Below are 14,242 nucleotides of genomic sequence, written 5' to 3'. Positions count from 1 at the left end.
TATAAGTAATTCCATACAGTATTTGTCTTTCTTCTCCTGAATTCCTTCACTTAGTATGAGAGTCTCTAGTCCCATCCATGTTGCTACAAATGGTATTATTTTGCTCTTTTTTATGGATTAGTAGTATTCCATTGTCTATATGCACCATGTCTTCTTAATCCATTCATCTGTCACTGGACATTTAGGTTGTTTCCATGTCTTGACTATTGTGAGTAATGCTGCTATGAACATAGGGCCACATGTATCTGTTTCACTGAATGTTTGTCCAGACATATGCCTAGGAGTGGGTTTGCTGGTAGTTCTATATTTAGTTTTCTGAGGTACCTCCATACTGTATTCAATAGTCGTTGTACTGATGTACATTCCTACCAACAGTATAGGTGGAAGGTTCCCTTTTCTCCACATCCTCTCCAGCATTTGTTATGTGTAGACTTACTAATGATGGCCATTCTGACTGGCATGAAGTGGTGTCGCATGGTAGTTTTGCATTTCTGTGGTTATCAAGGTGAAGGGGGAGGGAGTGAGATGGATTGGGAGCTTGGGGTTAATAGATGCAGACTATTGCCTTTGGAATGGATTAGCAATGAGATCCTGCTGTGTAGCACTGGGAACTATGTCTAGTCACTTACAATGGAGAATGATAGTGTGAGAAAAAAGAATGTATAAATGTATGTGTAACTGGGTCACCATGCTGTGCAATAGAAAAAAAATAATGTTTTGGGGTAATAAAAAATAAAAAATTGTAAGTAACATTTTGAATTTATTTAGTGCACACCATTTGTCACATAGTTTCTGGAGATCTTTATTTGCATTATCCTATTTAATGCCTAAACCATCCCCTGTGTTAGATAGCATTATATCTCATTATGGAACAATGTTGAGCTAACTTACCCAGGTCACACAGTTGGTAAGCTAAGGCTCAAATTCCCAACCAGATTTTAGAACCCAAGCTCTCAAAAAGTACACTGAAAGAAATTAGGGCCACTCTTATAATATTTTTTTTAAAGAACAAGAAAGAGAACCAACAGAAATTATATCTAATATAGTCAATGCACCATCCCTGATAGGTGTTTTTGTATATTTTTCCCTAAAGTCTATTCAACTATGTTGACTTTACAGATAGCATTTTTCCTTTATTACAAATAAATTGACTTGAAAATACAGTATTTCTTAAAGTTTATCTTTTTTTAATCAAATGAGCTGATTGAGTGTTTATTAAAATTAAAACCTCAAAATTTTTGCTGCATCATTTTAATGGTCACTGCTCAATAATTAAAATCAAAGCTATTGGTTACATGGGAAACAGGTTTTACTGTATAGACAATTAAAAAGAAACATAATTATGCATGAACTGTGATCAGAGGTTTCAAAATGATCTGGCCTGAAACTCAAAATTTCAGTGTAATATCCTATGCATTGCAGATTGAGTTTCCTGGTATTTCACTCCTTGCGTAACATATAGATTGGTTTTCCACCTTATGTTGTTGAATTTGGCATAGTATAGATCTACTTATTTTATTTTATTATTTGTCAATGTGGAATAGTTATCAGTATTAGTTTTGAATTCCATTTCAAATAAAATTTAAGAAGTATTTAATGAGTATGCATGATGTGCCCAGTTCTTTCACTGCTGTGGGTGACTTACTCCTCAAGTTTTAGAGCTCATAATGCCTCAGAAAGGCTGCTAGCTAAACATCAGCCTATAAGTTGGCTCCATGCTTAGGCATTACTTACATAGATATATAAATATTTCCTTGGGGATGAGATTGTTTTTGTGGTAGACTTCAGAATGTTAAAATGCACTCAAATAAAGAAAAAGATATGATACATAAAGTTTAAAAATCCCATTTTTGCCAGAGATATTCTGGAGGAATCAGCTTTCTTGTCATTTGGCAGATCATCTCACAGATGTGCCCATTCACATGTACCACCCAGTTGGAATACTGAGGTCTCATCATTCTAGTTGAAACAAGAAACTTGAGAAAATGACTGCCATACTTGTGAAAGTAGATACCAATGCCCCATTTTCTTAAGAGCTACTCTGTGTGAGGTCCTGTGGAGCAAACATTGTTGAGTAAGTCATCACATTGTTGACAAAAATCTTGCAATCTTCTCAAATTCTTTATCGACCCTTTTGTTTGTAGCCTTTGACACCTTATCAACACCTTCAGGCAAACACATGGAAAATAGGAACAATGTGACAGAGTTTGTCCTCCTGGGGCTCACACAAAACTTGAGGTGCAAAAAATTCTATTTGTCACATTCTTACGCATCTACATTGTGACCATAGTAGGCAATCTCCTTATTGTCATGACCATAGCAGCCAGCTGGTCACTAGGCTCCCCCATGTACTTTTATCTGGACTATTTATCATTTATAGATACTATCTATTCAACTACCATTGTTCCCAAAATGTTCATTGACTTATTTCACGAGAAAAAGACTATTTCCTCCCATGCTTGTCTGACTCAAGTCTTTATAGATCATTTATTTGCTGGTGCTAAAGTCATTCTCCTGGTGGTGATGGCCAAGGACAGATATACAGCTGTCTGTAAACCTCTCCATTAATTGATCATCATGAATTGGTGGGTATGTGTTCTCATGCTGCTGGTGGCATGGACTGGAGGCTTTCTACATTCCTTGGTTCAATTTCTCTTTATTTATTAACTCCCTTTTTGTGGCCCCAATGTCACTGACAACTTCATCTGTGATATGTACCTATTATTGAAACTTGCTTGCAATAATACCCACCTCATTAGACTTTCTATGATAGCTAATGGGGGCGGGAATTTGCACTGTCATCTTCTTCATTCTCCTGATTTCTTATGGGGTCATATCACATTCTCTTAAAACTCATGTTTTGAAAGTGAATCACAAAGACTTCTATTCATGTGAATCCCATATAACTGTGGTAATTTCATTCTTTGTTCCCTGTATATTCCTGTATGCCAGGCCTACTTCTACGCTTCCTGTTGATAAATTCATGACTGTGGTTTTAACTTTCATCACTCCCATGTTGAACCCTTTAATTTACACCATGAGACATGCAGAAATGAAAAATGCCCTGAGAAAACCTTGGAACAGAATCATGACCTTAGGTGGAGGAGTGGTGCATCTTTCATACAAAACATGATACTCATTCTTTCACAGAATCAATGAATAATTTTCCTATCAGTTTTGACATTTATAAAATTATTTCTGTTGCTTTAATTATACTTCATATTCCTGAAGCAGCTACATAAATGAATCTTTATCTAAATGAAATATTTTTTACTTTTTAGAGACAAGGAGAATCGTGTGGGTTTAATCTCTTATAAGTGTAATCATACTGTTCTAAGATTCTTTAGTGGACAGTGATTTTTGATTTTATTTCAAGTTTTATTTCAAGTTCTGTTTGTGGGATATGTCAACTTCCAAGCACAGAAAAGCATGACCTCATGGAATGTGTTTCATTTTAGTCACAGAGTGAGATTTTAAAATTCAAAACTCTGATGATTACAAAATATTGATCTAATGTTAAAAATAAATCTCCTAGTCAAATTAATTATTTTAAAATTTTACAGCATATGATCACTACTGAGTGTAAAACCATGAGGAATGAATTTTGTTAAATTTTACAATGTGATGGTAGCATATGATTGATTTTGTGTATTCTGATAATGTTTTATACTGAAAAATTGAATAATTCAATCCCATTATGTTCAACTAGATCAATCAATCAATTCCTCTAATAGTTGAAATACATGTTTAAGTCATTTTGTCATATATAGTCCCAGAGTCTGCCTACTTTAAACTATCTAGGTAGAGTTGTTTTTTTTTTTTTTAAATGCAGTGAATGTTTAAAATTTTTGGTACAGAAGATTTCATGTGCACTTATCTGATTCTCTGTAAACTGTATAACCTTGATAACTGATGAATCAAAAGTGTCTTTCTGTTTCCAATTGCTCTGTGCAGTTTGGGAATAAAATATGATATAAAGTTCACTTTTTAAGGTTTCTGTGTGTTCAATCCACAACATAGAGAAACTAAGGCATTAAATATGCTTTCATACATTTGTCAATTTGTAATTGGAATCACTTAGTGTGCTTAGTGATACTAATGCCTCTAACTATTTGACAAATGTTGAATAAATGCCAGACACATACTGAATAAAGTTTCATTTATTCTTAAGTGAAGGTAATAAAAAGTACTCTAGATTTTTTTAACTCAGAAAAGAATCTGATATGGTGAATTAATTCTTCAAAATTACCAGAATTGAAGAAGCTGACATCTGCATACTGGAGTGAATGTGGTTGGGAACAAGGATTCACCACCTATGCTGTGATGCAGAGGAGAGGAAGCTTGATTCAGAGTGAATGATGTTTGCATGTCCTTCTCAGATTCCCTCCCTGCCCTGAATTTCTAATTTTCTTTAAAGTTCTAAAATGTTTCTTCTCACGTTACCATATTTAACACACTTGGGATACAAATTTTCAGGTATAGTGTGAGATGGAATTATTATTTCCTTTATCATAAGAATAAATATTGAATAATCATTATGTATCCCAGCACCCTACAATATCATTATGTTCACATTTAAAAAATTCTGTAGATCTAAAAAACAAACAAACAAACAAACAAACAAAAACATAAAAAACAATTCCCATTGTGGTGCAGTGGAAATGAATCTGACTAGGAACCATGAGGAGGATGCTGGTTCAATCCCTGGCCTCCCTCAGTGGGTTAAGGATCTGGCATTACCATGAGCTCTGGTATAGGCCACAGATGCAGCTTGGATCTATCATTGCTATGGTTGTGGCATAGGCTGGCAGCTGTAGCTTCAATTGGACCCCTAGCCTGGGAACTTCCATATGCCATGGTGTGGCCCTAAAAAACAATAAAATAAAATGAAATAATTAAAATTAAAAAACAAAAATTCCATAAATCTATTATTCTCTCTCTTAACTTTCTATTTTGTTCACTTAATGCACCACTGAGATGATACTCTGATGTTTAAATTGCTGCAGATTGAGATACTAGGGCACTCCCTCTGCCTGAATATCCTCCATCAAAGGCCCGAAGGCCAATTGTCAGAGGGTGTTGGTGAAAGATTTAAGCATCCTTGTAATAAACTGAAATAAACAGTTTTCAAAGTTATTCCTTTTATAAAGCAGAAAAAGTAGCATGTTTCTTCTCTTGCACACCATGAAAGAAAATAACTTACGGGATTAAAATGCTTTGGACTTATCTGAAAAGCCAAAATATTAATTTATCACCTTGCCATTGATATTGTCTTTATCTCTTAATTCCTCACTTCTAAATTCATCTGCAGCATGGAAATGAAGGAAGACAGGATGAATATGATTAAATTCATCCTAATGAGATTTACACAGAACCTAAGATAACTCTATTTCTGGCATTACTTTTTATTTATATTGTTACTGTCACTCGTAAAATGGTCATTGTGCTTATTAAGATCTGCAGCAAGATTTTGGACACCCTGATGTATTTCCTCCTGCCCTTCTCACTTTGATAGATGCTGCCATTCCACTTGCATAATCCCAACATGCTAGCTAATTTGTTCTATTATTCAAATACTGTCTCCTTCAGTGGCTGCATGACGCAGCTCATTACTGAACATTTCTTGGGAGCTTCAGAGATTTTCCTGCTTGTGACCAAGGCCTGTGACCACTATGTGGCCATCTGTTGACCTCTGCACTATGTGACCCTCTTGAACCACCATATATGCTGCTTCCCAGTGAGGGTGTGTTGGGCAGTGAGTTTTCTCCACTGAAATGGACGTATCCTGGTCACTTTCTGCCTTCCATTCTGTGGTTCCAACATCATGGATCACTTCACATGTGACATTCTCCCCCTGATACAATTGCCTACACTGACTCTTTCCTTGTTCATCTCTTGGTTGCTGCCAATAGGGGAGTGACACCTGTGATAAGTTTTGTAATGTTATTTGTATTCTATGTGGTCTTGCTGTGCTTCTTGAGGACTCACAACTCTGCAGGAAGGAAAAAGCCTTGATTACCTATAGTTCTCACATCACAGTTGTCTTGTTCCTTGTGCCTGTATTTTAATGTATCTGTGACTTGTAACAACTTATTCCATGAATAAAGCCATAGAGCTATTCTAGACTCTTGTGACTCCTATGTTAGACTCTGTCTTCTACATAGTAATGTGTACAGAGGTTAAAAAATGCCACTAGAATGTTATTAAATAAGAATATATTTCCAGATAATAACTCGTCTAATACACAGATTTCATTTCTATTATGGCTGTTATATTTTCATATTTTATTATTATAAAGTCCTTCAATATTGTAAAGTCCTTCTCATATGACACTTAAATACCAGTGCATGGTAAGTATTATCATGGTTATTCCTATTTCACAGATGAAGAAATATGAAGTTTCAAAAAGTTAAATAATCCACCTGATATCAGAGACAGAAATAGTATTCAGAGCTTCATTCCTCTGAATTCCAATTTCATAGTATTTCAACTGTTTACAAAATATCAGAAAAAAGATATTTCATCAGAACCACTTCTCTTTTGTAATAAATAGAAATTTTTCCTTTCCAATTACATAGTTATGTAATATCTCAGCATGTATAAGCATTTGGTACTGAGAAAGATGTATGGCCTACTGGTATCTAAGATAGTGTGTGATACAATACAGAAGAAGATAATTGTCAGTACACCCTTGACACACCCATGATATACCTAATATTTAAAATTGTATTTATTCTTATGGTGAGTACAAGTTGTCAGTGATTACAAAAATTAGTTTTAGGCATTCCCATAATGGCTCAGAGGTAATGAACCTGAGTATTATCCATGAGGATGCAAGTTTGGTCCCTGGCCTCACTCAGTGGGTTAAGGATCCAGCGTTGCTGTGAGCTGTGGTGTAAGTCTCAGACATGGTTCAGATCTGGTATTGCTGTGGCTGTAGTTCTGATTCAACCTTTAGCCTCTGTACTTCCATATTTCCTAGGTGTGGCCCTAAAATAACAACACAAAATAGTTTTACTGTGTTTAACCTAATGTGAAAATTTTAAGTGTTCTAATGTCATCACAAGAATATTATAAAATTAACATCTAGTATTCTTATTTTACAGAAAAAATGAAGGATCAAAAAGTTTAAATAATTAGATCATATAACATGTAAGACAGCTTTGAGCCCAAATGTTCTTACTAAAGATCCTATGACCACTTTATCACAGAGAATTCCTTGGCACTGGTATTCAATTGTGGTTTGGAATATAAAAATATTTTGATTATATACTATATAACAAGTTCTACTTTATTATATTAAAAATGAATAGCAATTAAATGCACACATAAAATATGTCCATAAAACAATGTCACTATTAGAAAGTTGACCTTACACTTAGTTCCTTGAATCTGAACCCATTTTTTGAATATTGCTTTAGGAGATCATTTATAAGACATATTTACATATTAAAAATAGGAATCATTACTTCATTGGTGACAAAAGAAAGTATTTCTCAGCTAAACACCTTACTGGCTTATGAATTTATTTTGAATTAATTTTAACTCTTTTGAAAAATTAAATGTTACCAAAATACAAAAGTGTACGTATGTCACAGATGTATTTGTAGTAAAGATCCAGCTTCCCAGCGTTATATGTTTCATTGAATAAATCAATGGATTCCATGTTATAACATTTAGCCAGCATATACTGGTTATGAAAACATGATTGAGAGTAAGAATACTATGGATCAGGAGACATGGGTTTTATTTCTCAATATACCATCATCTTATTCCAACCTTAAATGGATTTCCCTATTTCTATGAATAGTTTAATTTAGGTAATTTGGAAAGGGTTTCTAAGTTCTGTGATTCTTCCCATGCCAATATTGTGTTGTCATAAATATTGTTATATCTTATTCTATTTCAGTTAGAAGTAAAATTGGAAGAGTTGTGAGACCATCACTCACCTCCCCAAACTTTTCCATCCCTAGTAATCAACTTAGGTGGTGTCCTTATGGGATAATATGTCTTTGGATCAGATGAGTACAATACAAAATCTGATATTCAGTGCTTTGTTATTCCAAGATGATGTTCCTCTACCTATTAAAGTGCATGAAGCTGCCCATAAGAATATTTTGGCAGGTATCTGGTTTTTTTGAAATTAGTCCTGAACCTATCAGATGTCAAACTGTACCTCAAATTGTTTCTGATCAACTGTGAGATAATCCATACATAATTTCTGATTCAATTCTGGTTTACCGTTCAAGTTTGAAAATCTGTGTTTTTGTCTCTCCAGCATTTTAGACTACTTTGTATTTTGGAAACAGAATTTTCTGGTAGAGCTCTAGTAACTCTTACATTGAAAAATTATTTTCATGGACAACCTTCATGTATTTAGACCTAACTCTGTGCTCTTTCCATTTTGTGCTATTCTAGGGCTTGGGGAGCAGAACAAGACAGACATAGTGGTTTTAGAGCAGTCTCTCTACCAAGCACTATAGCTATTTAAGTAAAGCTTGAAACAGCACTCAGTGGGCCATTGTGAATGGATTGCAATCTTTTATGAGGTTGGGAATGATGACTTTGTTAATTCTCTGATCTGACTCTGGCTTTCATTCCAGAGTCGAGAGACAAGTTCAAGACATTTTCATGATGACACTTTAGTAAAATATAGATATTTAGATAGTTTCAAATCCCCATTCACACTGTTTTTGGCCTCTGCCATCACCAATATTATTACAGCACTATAATATTGAAGTGTCTAGTCAAACTAGGTTCAGTTATGTGGTTTCAGTTTTCTTAAACTATTTTTCCTTCATGACATATGTTGCTCACTGTGACTGCATTCTCTGGATCTAATCCAGAGTTATGTAAAATTTATTTTCTTCTTATACAAGCAAGCATATTTTAACATGGTGAGTGAGTGTGGTTCTATATGGGGATGCTAACAAATTAGATTGAATTAAATTTATTAAACATAATTTCAAATATTGATATTTATTTCTTTTAGTAAATAATTATAATATGCCACATATTTTGTGGGAACATAAATGTGTAATGCTACTTTTGTTGTAAAACAATAACTTAAAGATATGTTTCCTATCCAGGATTTAGTGCATGGTGTTCTTATTTTACCTTGGCAAATGGTATTCTAAGACTGTCTTATATTTCCTTTTTATAAGCTGTGGATATTGATACTTTTTTTTTTCTATTCCATAGGGATATTATGAGATTAGATTTAAATGGCTGAAATAAAGGCCTTTTACCATCTCTTAATATAAATGAAGAATGGAATTATTTTCATCATTATCATGTTAATCTAATTCCAGAGTTGGCACAGAAAAACTACATTGAGGAAGTACTATAAATTTATCTGGTGTGAAGTGCCATTATTATAATAAGTTTCATAATTATCACTTAATGTACATCTGAAAACAATATTTAAAAATTATGATGACCATGAGTGATAGATCAATTAAAAATATAGCATAATAACAATTTAATATTTAGTGAGTTATCCACCCAAGTGTTTAATTTATACAATGCCAAATATTCAGACTCCCTATTTAAACTCACTATCAAATATCCAAGTTTATATGTGGTCATTTTTTTTCTCTTCTCATGGTGTATTGTTTTCATGTAGACTTAAGGATGAAGTTCAAAATTACAAAGGAAGGCTATAAAAATTCTCCTCTGATGTTCAGTTACCTTGAGATAATGGGGTTGTTGGCAAGATCTCTACTAATTTTGGTGAAATACCTCTGAGGTCCAATAGCCAAGGCTGAGTAAATTCATAGACTTTGCAGACAACCAGGATACATGGTAGCATTGTTAATTTTCCAGAGAAAAGACTTATCAAAAGTACTATTTTAGATCTCAATGAAGACAATTATTGTAGCTGAGCTAGATGGCATTTTTAATCTTACAACTTTACTTTTCTCTTGGTGAACTAGTAACTGACTGAGGCCCTGGCCATAGAGCTATATCAGGCAAGTTCATAGGTGAGATTTTTTTCTAGGAAATCATAAATCATAGTCTATTAGGTTTACATGGATCTTACACATCACATAATCACACTTCACTCTCACAAATCTAAAATTTAAATCTCTGTTCAGCATGTCAAGCATCAAGAAGGATAGAGTCAACTTCAATAATTTAGGGAAAAATATTTTGGAGTATTTTTTCTTAGTGATATGTATTTAATAACTCTATTTAAAACTGATGTTATTCAAAGAGATGAATTATGTCTTAATCATCCATTTCTCCAATGAAAATTCTGTGTATATTCTAAATTTACCATAGCTCTTAATAATTGTGCTGAACATATTTGGACATGTTTTCTTTCTGTTAGATTTTTTTTTCCAAATGCAATAGTTTGCATCTATTAACCCCAAGCTCCTACAACCCAAGCTCCTATAACTCCTCATCTGTAACCCCCTCTCCCTTGGCAACCACAAGTCTGTTCTCCAAGTCCACGATTTTCTTTTCTGTGGAAAGCTTCATTTGTGAGATATATTAGATTCCAGATGTTAAGTGATATCATATGGTAATTGTCTTTCTCTTTCTGTTACTTCACTGGGTCACATGCTGTACAGTAGGAAAAAATGTATTTGGGAAATAACAATTTAGAAAATGAAAAAGTTTTCATTTAGGATTTATTCCTTGAAAGAGTATTGTGAACTCAAAAGAAAAAGGACAAAGTAATTTCTACGTTAATAGTTACTTCGAAGTCACTTTTATTAATTATGTCTGATTCTTACTTTACATATATGGTATTCTTATCTGATATGTTGAGGAAGTCCACCTCAGCATAACAGAATGCAAGGAAGTGATTGTATTTTGTTTTCACATATGTATAAGATTTTCATCTTGGATTATTAAAAAATAAAGCTCTTACTTATTTTTTAAATGGATAATTTTTGTAGAATGCATTTTATTATATTTATGTTTTCTCATCTTTGGGAGAAATGTATGCCCCCAAATTTCATCATTCAATTAGAAATGCACTAGCCTTTAACCAGAAATGATGGAAGATGGATGCTGTGGGAAGATGGGAGAAGAAGGCATGACAATGCATGTAGCAGAAATATAAAGGAGTGGATGATCATTTATATCATTGATAGAGGTGTTGCTGCTATTTGGCAATAAAATATAAAAGGAGGAATAATAAAGACATTTGATAGGGACACTTTTTTAGGAATTTATGTGAACAAACATACATTGCTTAATATATACAATCAGTTTCCAATAAATATTTGTTGAAATAATGAACTTGTAATAGTACTTAAAGTAAATAATAAATTTTATATGTGTTTGTGTATATATGTATAATGCTTTGCTTATCTTACCTAGGATACTATTTCTGCTCTCCACATTAAATTTCTATTTTTACAACTTTGAAAATAAGGACATCCTTTGCTTGATAGACTCTATTGTATTGAACACCTACTGAAGAGTTTCTTTGTCCAAATATATGGACATTGTAAATTTACTAAATATGACTACATTAAATTATATGTGGGAGATAATTTTGAAGTATAAAAACACTAAATAACAAATACTGTGATTAACTTGTAAGTAAAAGGACTCAGTAATACTCTTTCCTAGAGCCAATTAATATTTGTATATGTATCCTAAAAGATGTGTCAGAAATTATTAAACTGGTGGTCAGCTTCCTTTCAAATGTTTATTTATGTTTTCTACAAAGCAGAGAATAATAATAAGCAGAGAAGTAGGAGGAGGGTATTTGAACTCCTCCTTTGTTTATGGTCTAGGAAGCAATCTTAGTCTTACCCATGGACAAGAGCAATTCACTAAGCATTTACTCATGACCTAATAGATTTCAGGCACTGCAGAAATGGTGAATGAGGAAACTCACTTAAATAGCCTATGTGTTCTAGTGGGTAGCAGGGAGAGGGAGTTGCCAATGACTTATATACATTTCCCTAAAATGCTTGTCTATGATATTTATTGATGGTGTCTTTATTTCTGCAGTAAAAACTGAGAGTTCAAATGTAAATTTTCCTGGAAGAGTGAGTAACTCTTACCTGTGTATGGCAACTCTCAGCTGAAAAGATTCATCTGATAATTACAATGTATAAGCTCACAGACACAGAGGAGGACTCAGAAACATGGGACTCTGAGATGCCTTAACAAAGTCACTTGGAGTTGGAACCAAGAGGAAAATCCAGATCTCACCTAAATAACACAATATTTTCCCAATAAATTACACACAGGGAGTTCCCGTAGTGGCGCAGTGGTTAACGAATCCAACTAGGAACCATGAGGTTGCGGGTTTGGTCCCTGGCCTTGCTCAGTGGGTTAACGATCCGGCGTTGCCATGAGCTGTGGTGTAGGTTGCAGATGCGGCTCGGATCCCGCATTGCTGTGGCTCTGGCGTAGGCCGGTGGCTGCATCTCCGATTAGACCCCTAGCCTGGGAACCTCCATATGCCGCAGGAGCGGCCCAAGAAATAGCAACAACAACAACAACAACAAAAGACAAAAAAAAATTACACACAGAATTTCACCCTGTAGTTGTTTTACAGGTGACAGATACTAAGCGTCTGGAGAGATATAAATGATCATGGAGAAAATAGGAAGGGATTGAAATAAGTACTGAAGTAAAAGTGCAAAAGACATGCTTTACAGTTATAGTGACTACTCTATTTTTATGCTAGGACATTCAGAAAATGATACTTTCCTGATTAATAGGTATCATTCTTTACTCCTTTGTAGATAATTCAGGGCCCAGGAAGGTGTTCCTTACTGAGTAGAGTTCAGACTCCCAACAATGTTACTGAATTTGTTCTCTTGGGACTCACAAAGAATCCACACTTGCAGAAAATACTTTTCATCATCTTTTTGTTCATTTTCCTATTTTCTTTGCGGGCAAGTCTGTTCATTGTCATTACCATCTTCCTCAGTCCTGCAATCTGGGCTCCCATGTACTTTGTCTTACTTACTTGTCCTTCATGGATGCCTCTTACACATTTGTCACCACCCCCAATATAATCAATGACCTGCCATACCAGATGGGAACCTTGGGTGGCTTCTTAACTCAGGTTTTGTGGAACATTCCCTGGGAGAATCAGAAATCATCATCCTTATTGCCATGGCCTATGACCACTACATGGCCACCTGCAAGCCTCTGCACTACACACCATAATGTGACATGAACTCTGCCAGCTCCTGGTCATGGTGGCCTGGATTGGGGGGATCCAGCACTATCACTATGCAGATTCTTTTCTTGCTCAACTTGCCCTTCTGTGGTCCTACAGTCATTGATCACTTCATGTGTCATCTCTTTCCACTGTTGAAACTTGCCTGCAGCAACACCTACAGGATTAGAATTGTGGTGGCAGCCAACATTGGGGTCATATGTTTGCTTATTTTCTTCATGCTCCTCATCTCTGACATAGTCATCCTGAGCTCCTTGAAATCCCACAGCTCTGAAGGATGATGCAAATCCTCTCTATGTGTGGCTCCCAGTTTATAGTATTTGTACTATTTTTTGTGCCTTGTATATTCACCTACATGCATCCTGTGGCCACCTACACTGTGGACAAGTTGGTGACTGTGTTCTTTGCAATCCTCACTCCCAGGTTAAATCCTGTCATTTACACAGTGAGAGACATGGAGGTGAAAAATGCCATGAAGATATTATTGAAGAGGAGAGTAAATCAGGTTGTTTACAAAGCCTAGAAAGTGATGATTTATATACACAGGGAGGATACTATACATCATGAAAATATCAAAGGAAATTAATAAATTTGGCAGACTACTGAAAGAATAAAAGTCTTGGAAACTAGCATTTGTTGATTAGTCAATGCTGAGGCTGATAAATTCTAATATACTTTACCAAGGATTCAACATTTTTGTGCATAGATTCAGGATATACAATGTAAAGAACACCTGTAAATCCCTAGTTTGATGATTGGAGAGTACATTTTTCTCCAGTCTCACTGCTGCTTTACTAAGTTCTTCATACATATGCTGCTTGAATGAAATTGGCTTTTCCATTGGACCTTGATTTTCCAAATTCTTTTATTTCTGCTTAGCCTGTGGTAAGGAAAGGAATATGATAGAAATACTTATACATGGGGAAAAATCATATGGGTAGTGAAATAATTACTGCTGAATTTTTATGGTCAAGATGAATTTACCAGAGTTAAAAAGAGAGACACACATAAAAGGAGGAAAGAAGAATTCACAGCCTATCTGTAATTCTTTATGGGGCACAAAATCATAAGCCAGAAACT

At 34.7% G+C, this 14,242-nt stretch overlaps 1 pseudogene; it reads left to right on the top strand.

The window, feature by feature from the left end:
* The first annotated feature begins 2,118 nt into the window (after nucleotides 1–2,118).
* Nucleotides 2,119–3,133, top strand: LOC125113002 (olfactory receptor 4A15-like; annotated as a pseudogene).
* Nucleotides 3,134–14,242: the final 11,109 nt, after the last annotated feature.

The sequence above is a fragment of the Phacochoerus africanus genome, chromosome 12, assembly GCF_016906955.1.
Source record: "Phacochoerus africanus isolate WHEZ1 chromosome 12, ROS_Pafr_v1, whole genome shotgun sequence".
Classification (NCBI taxonomy): Eukaryota; Metazoa; Chordata; class Mammalia; order Artiodactyla; family Suidae; genus Phacochoerus; species Phacochoerus africanus.
Note: the sequence above shows the minus strand (reverse complement) of the source record. Positions and strands in the feature narration are given on the sequence as shown.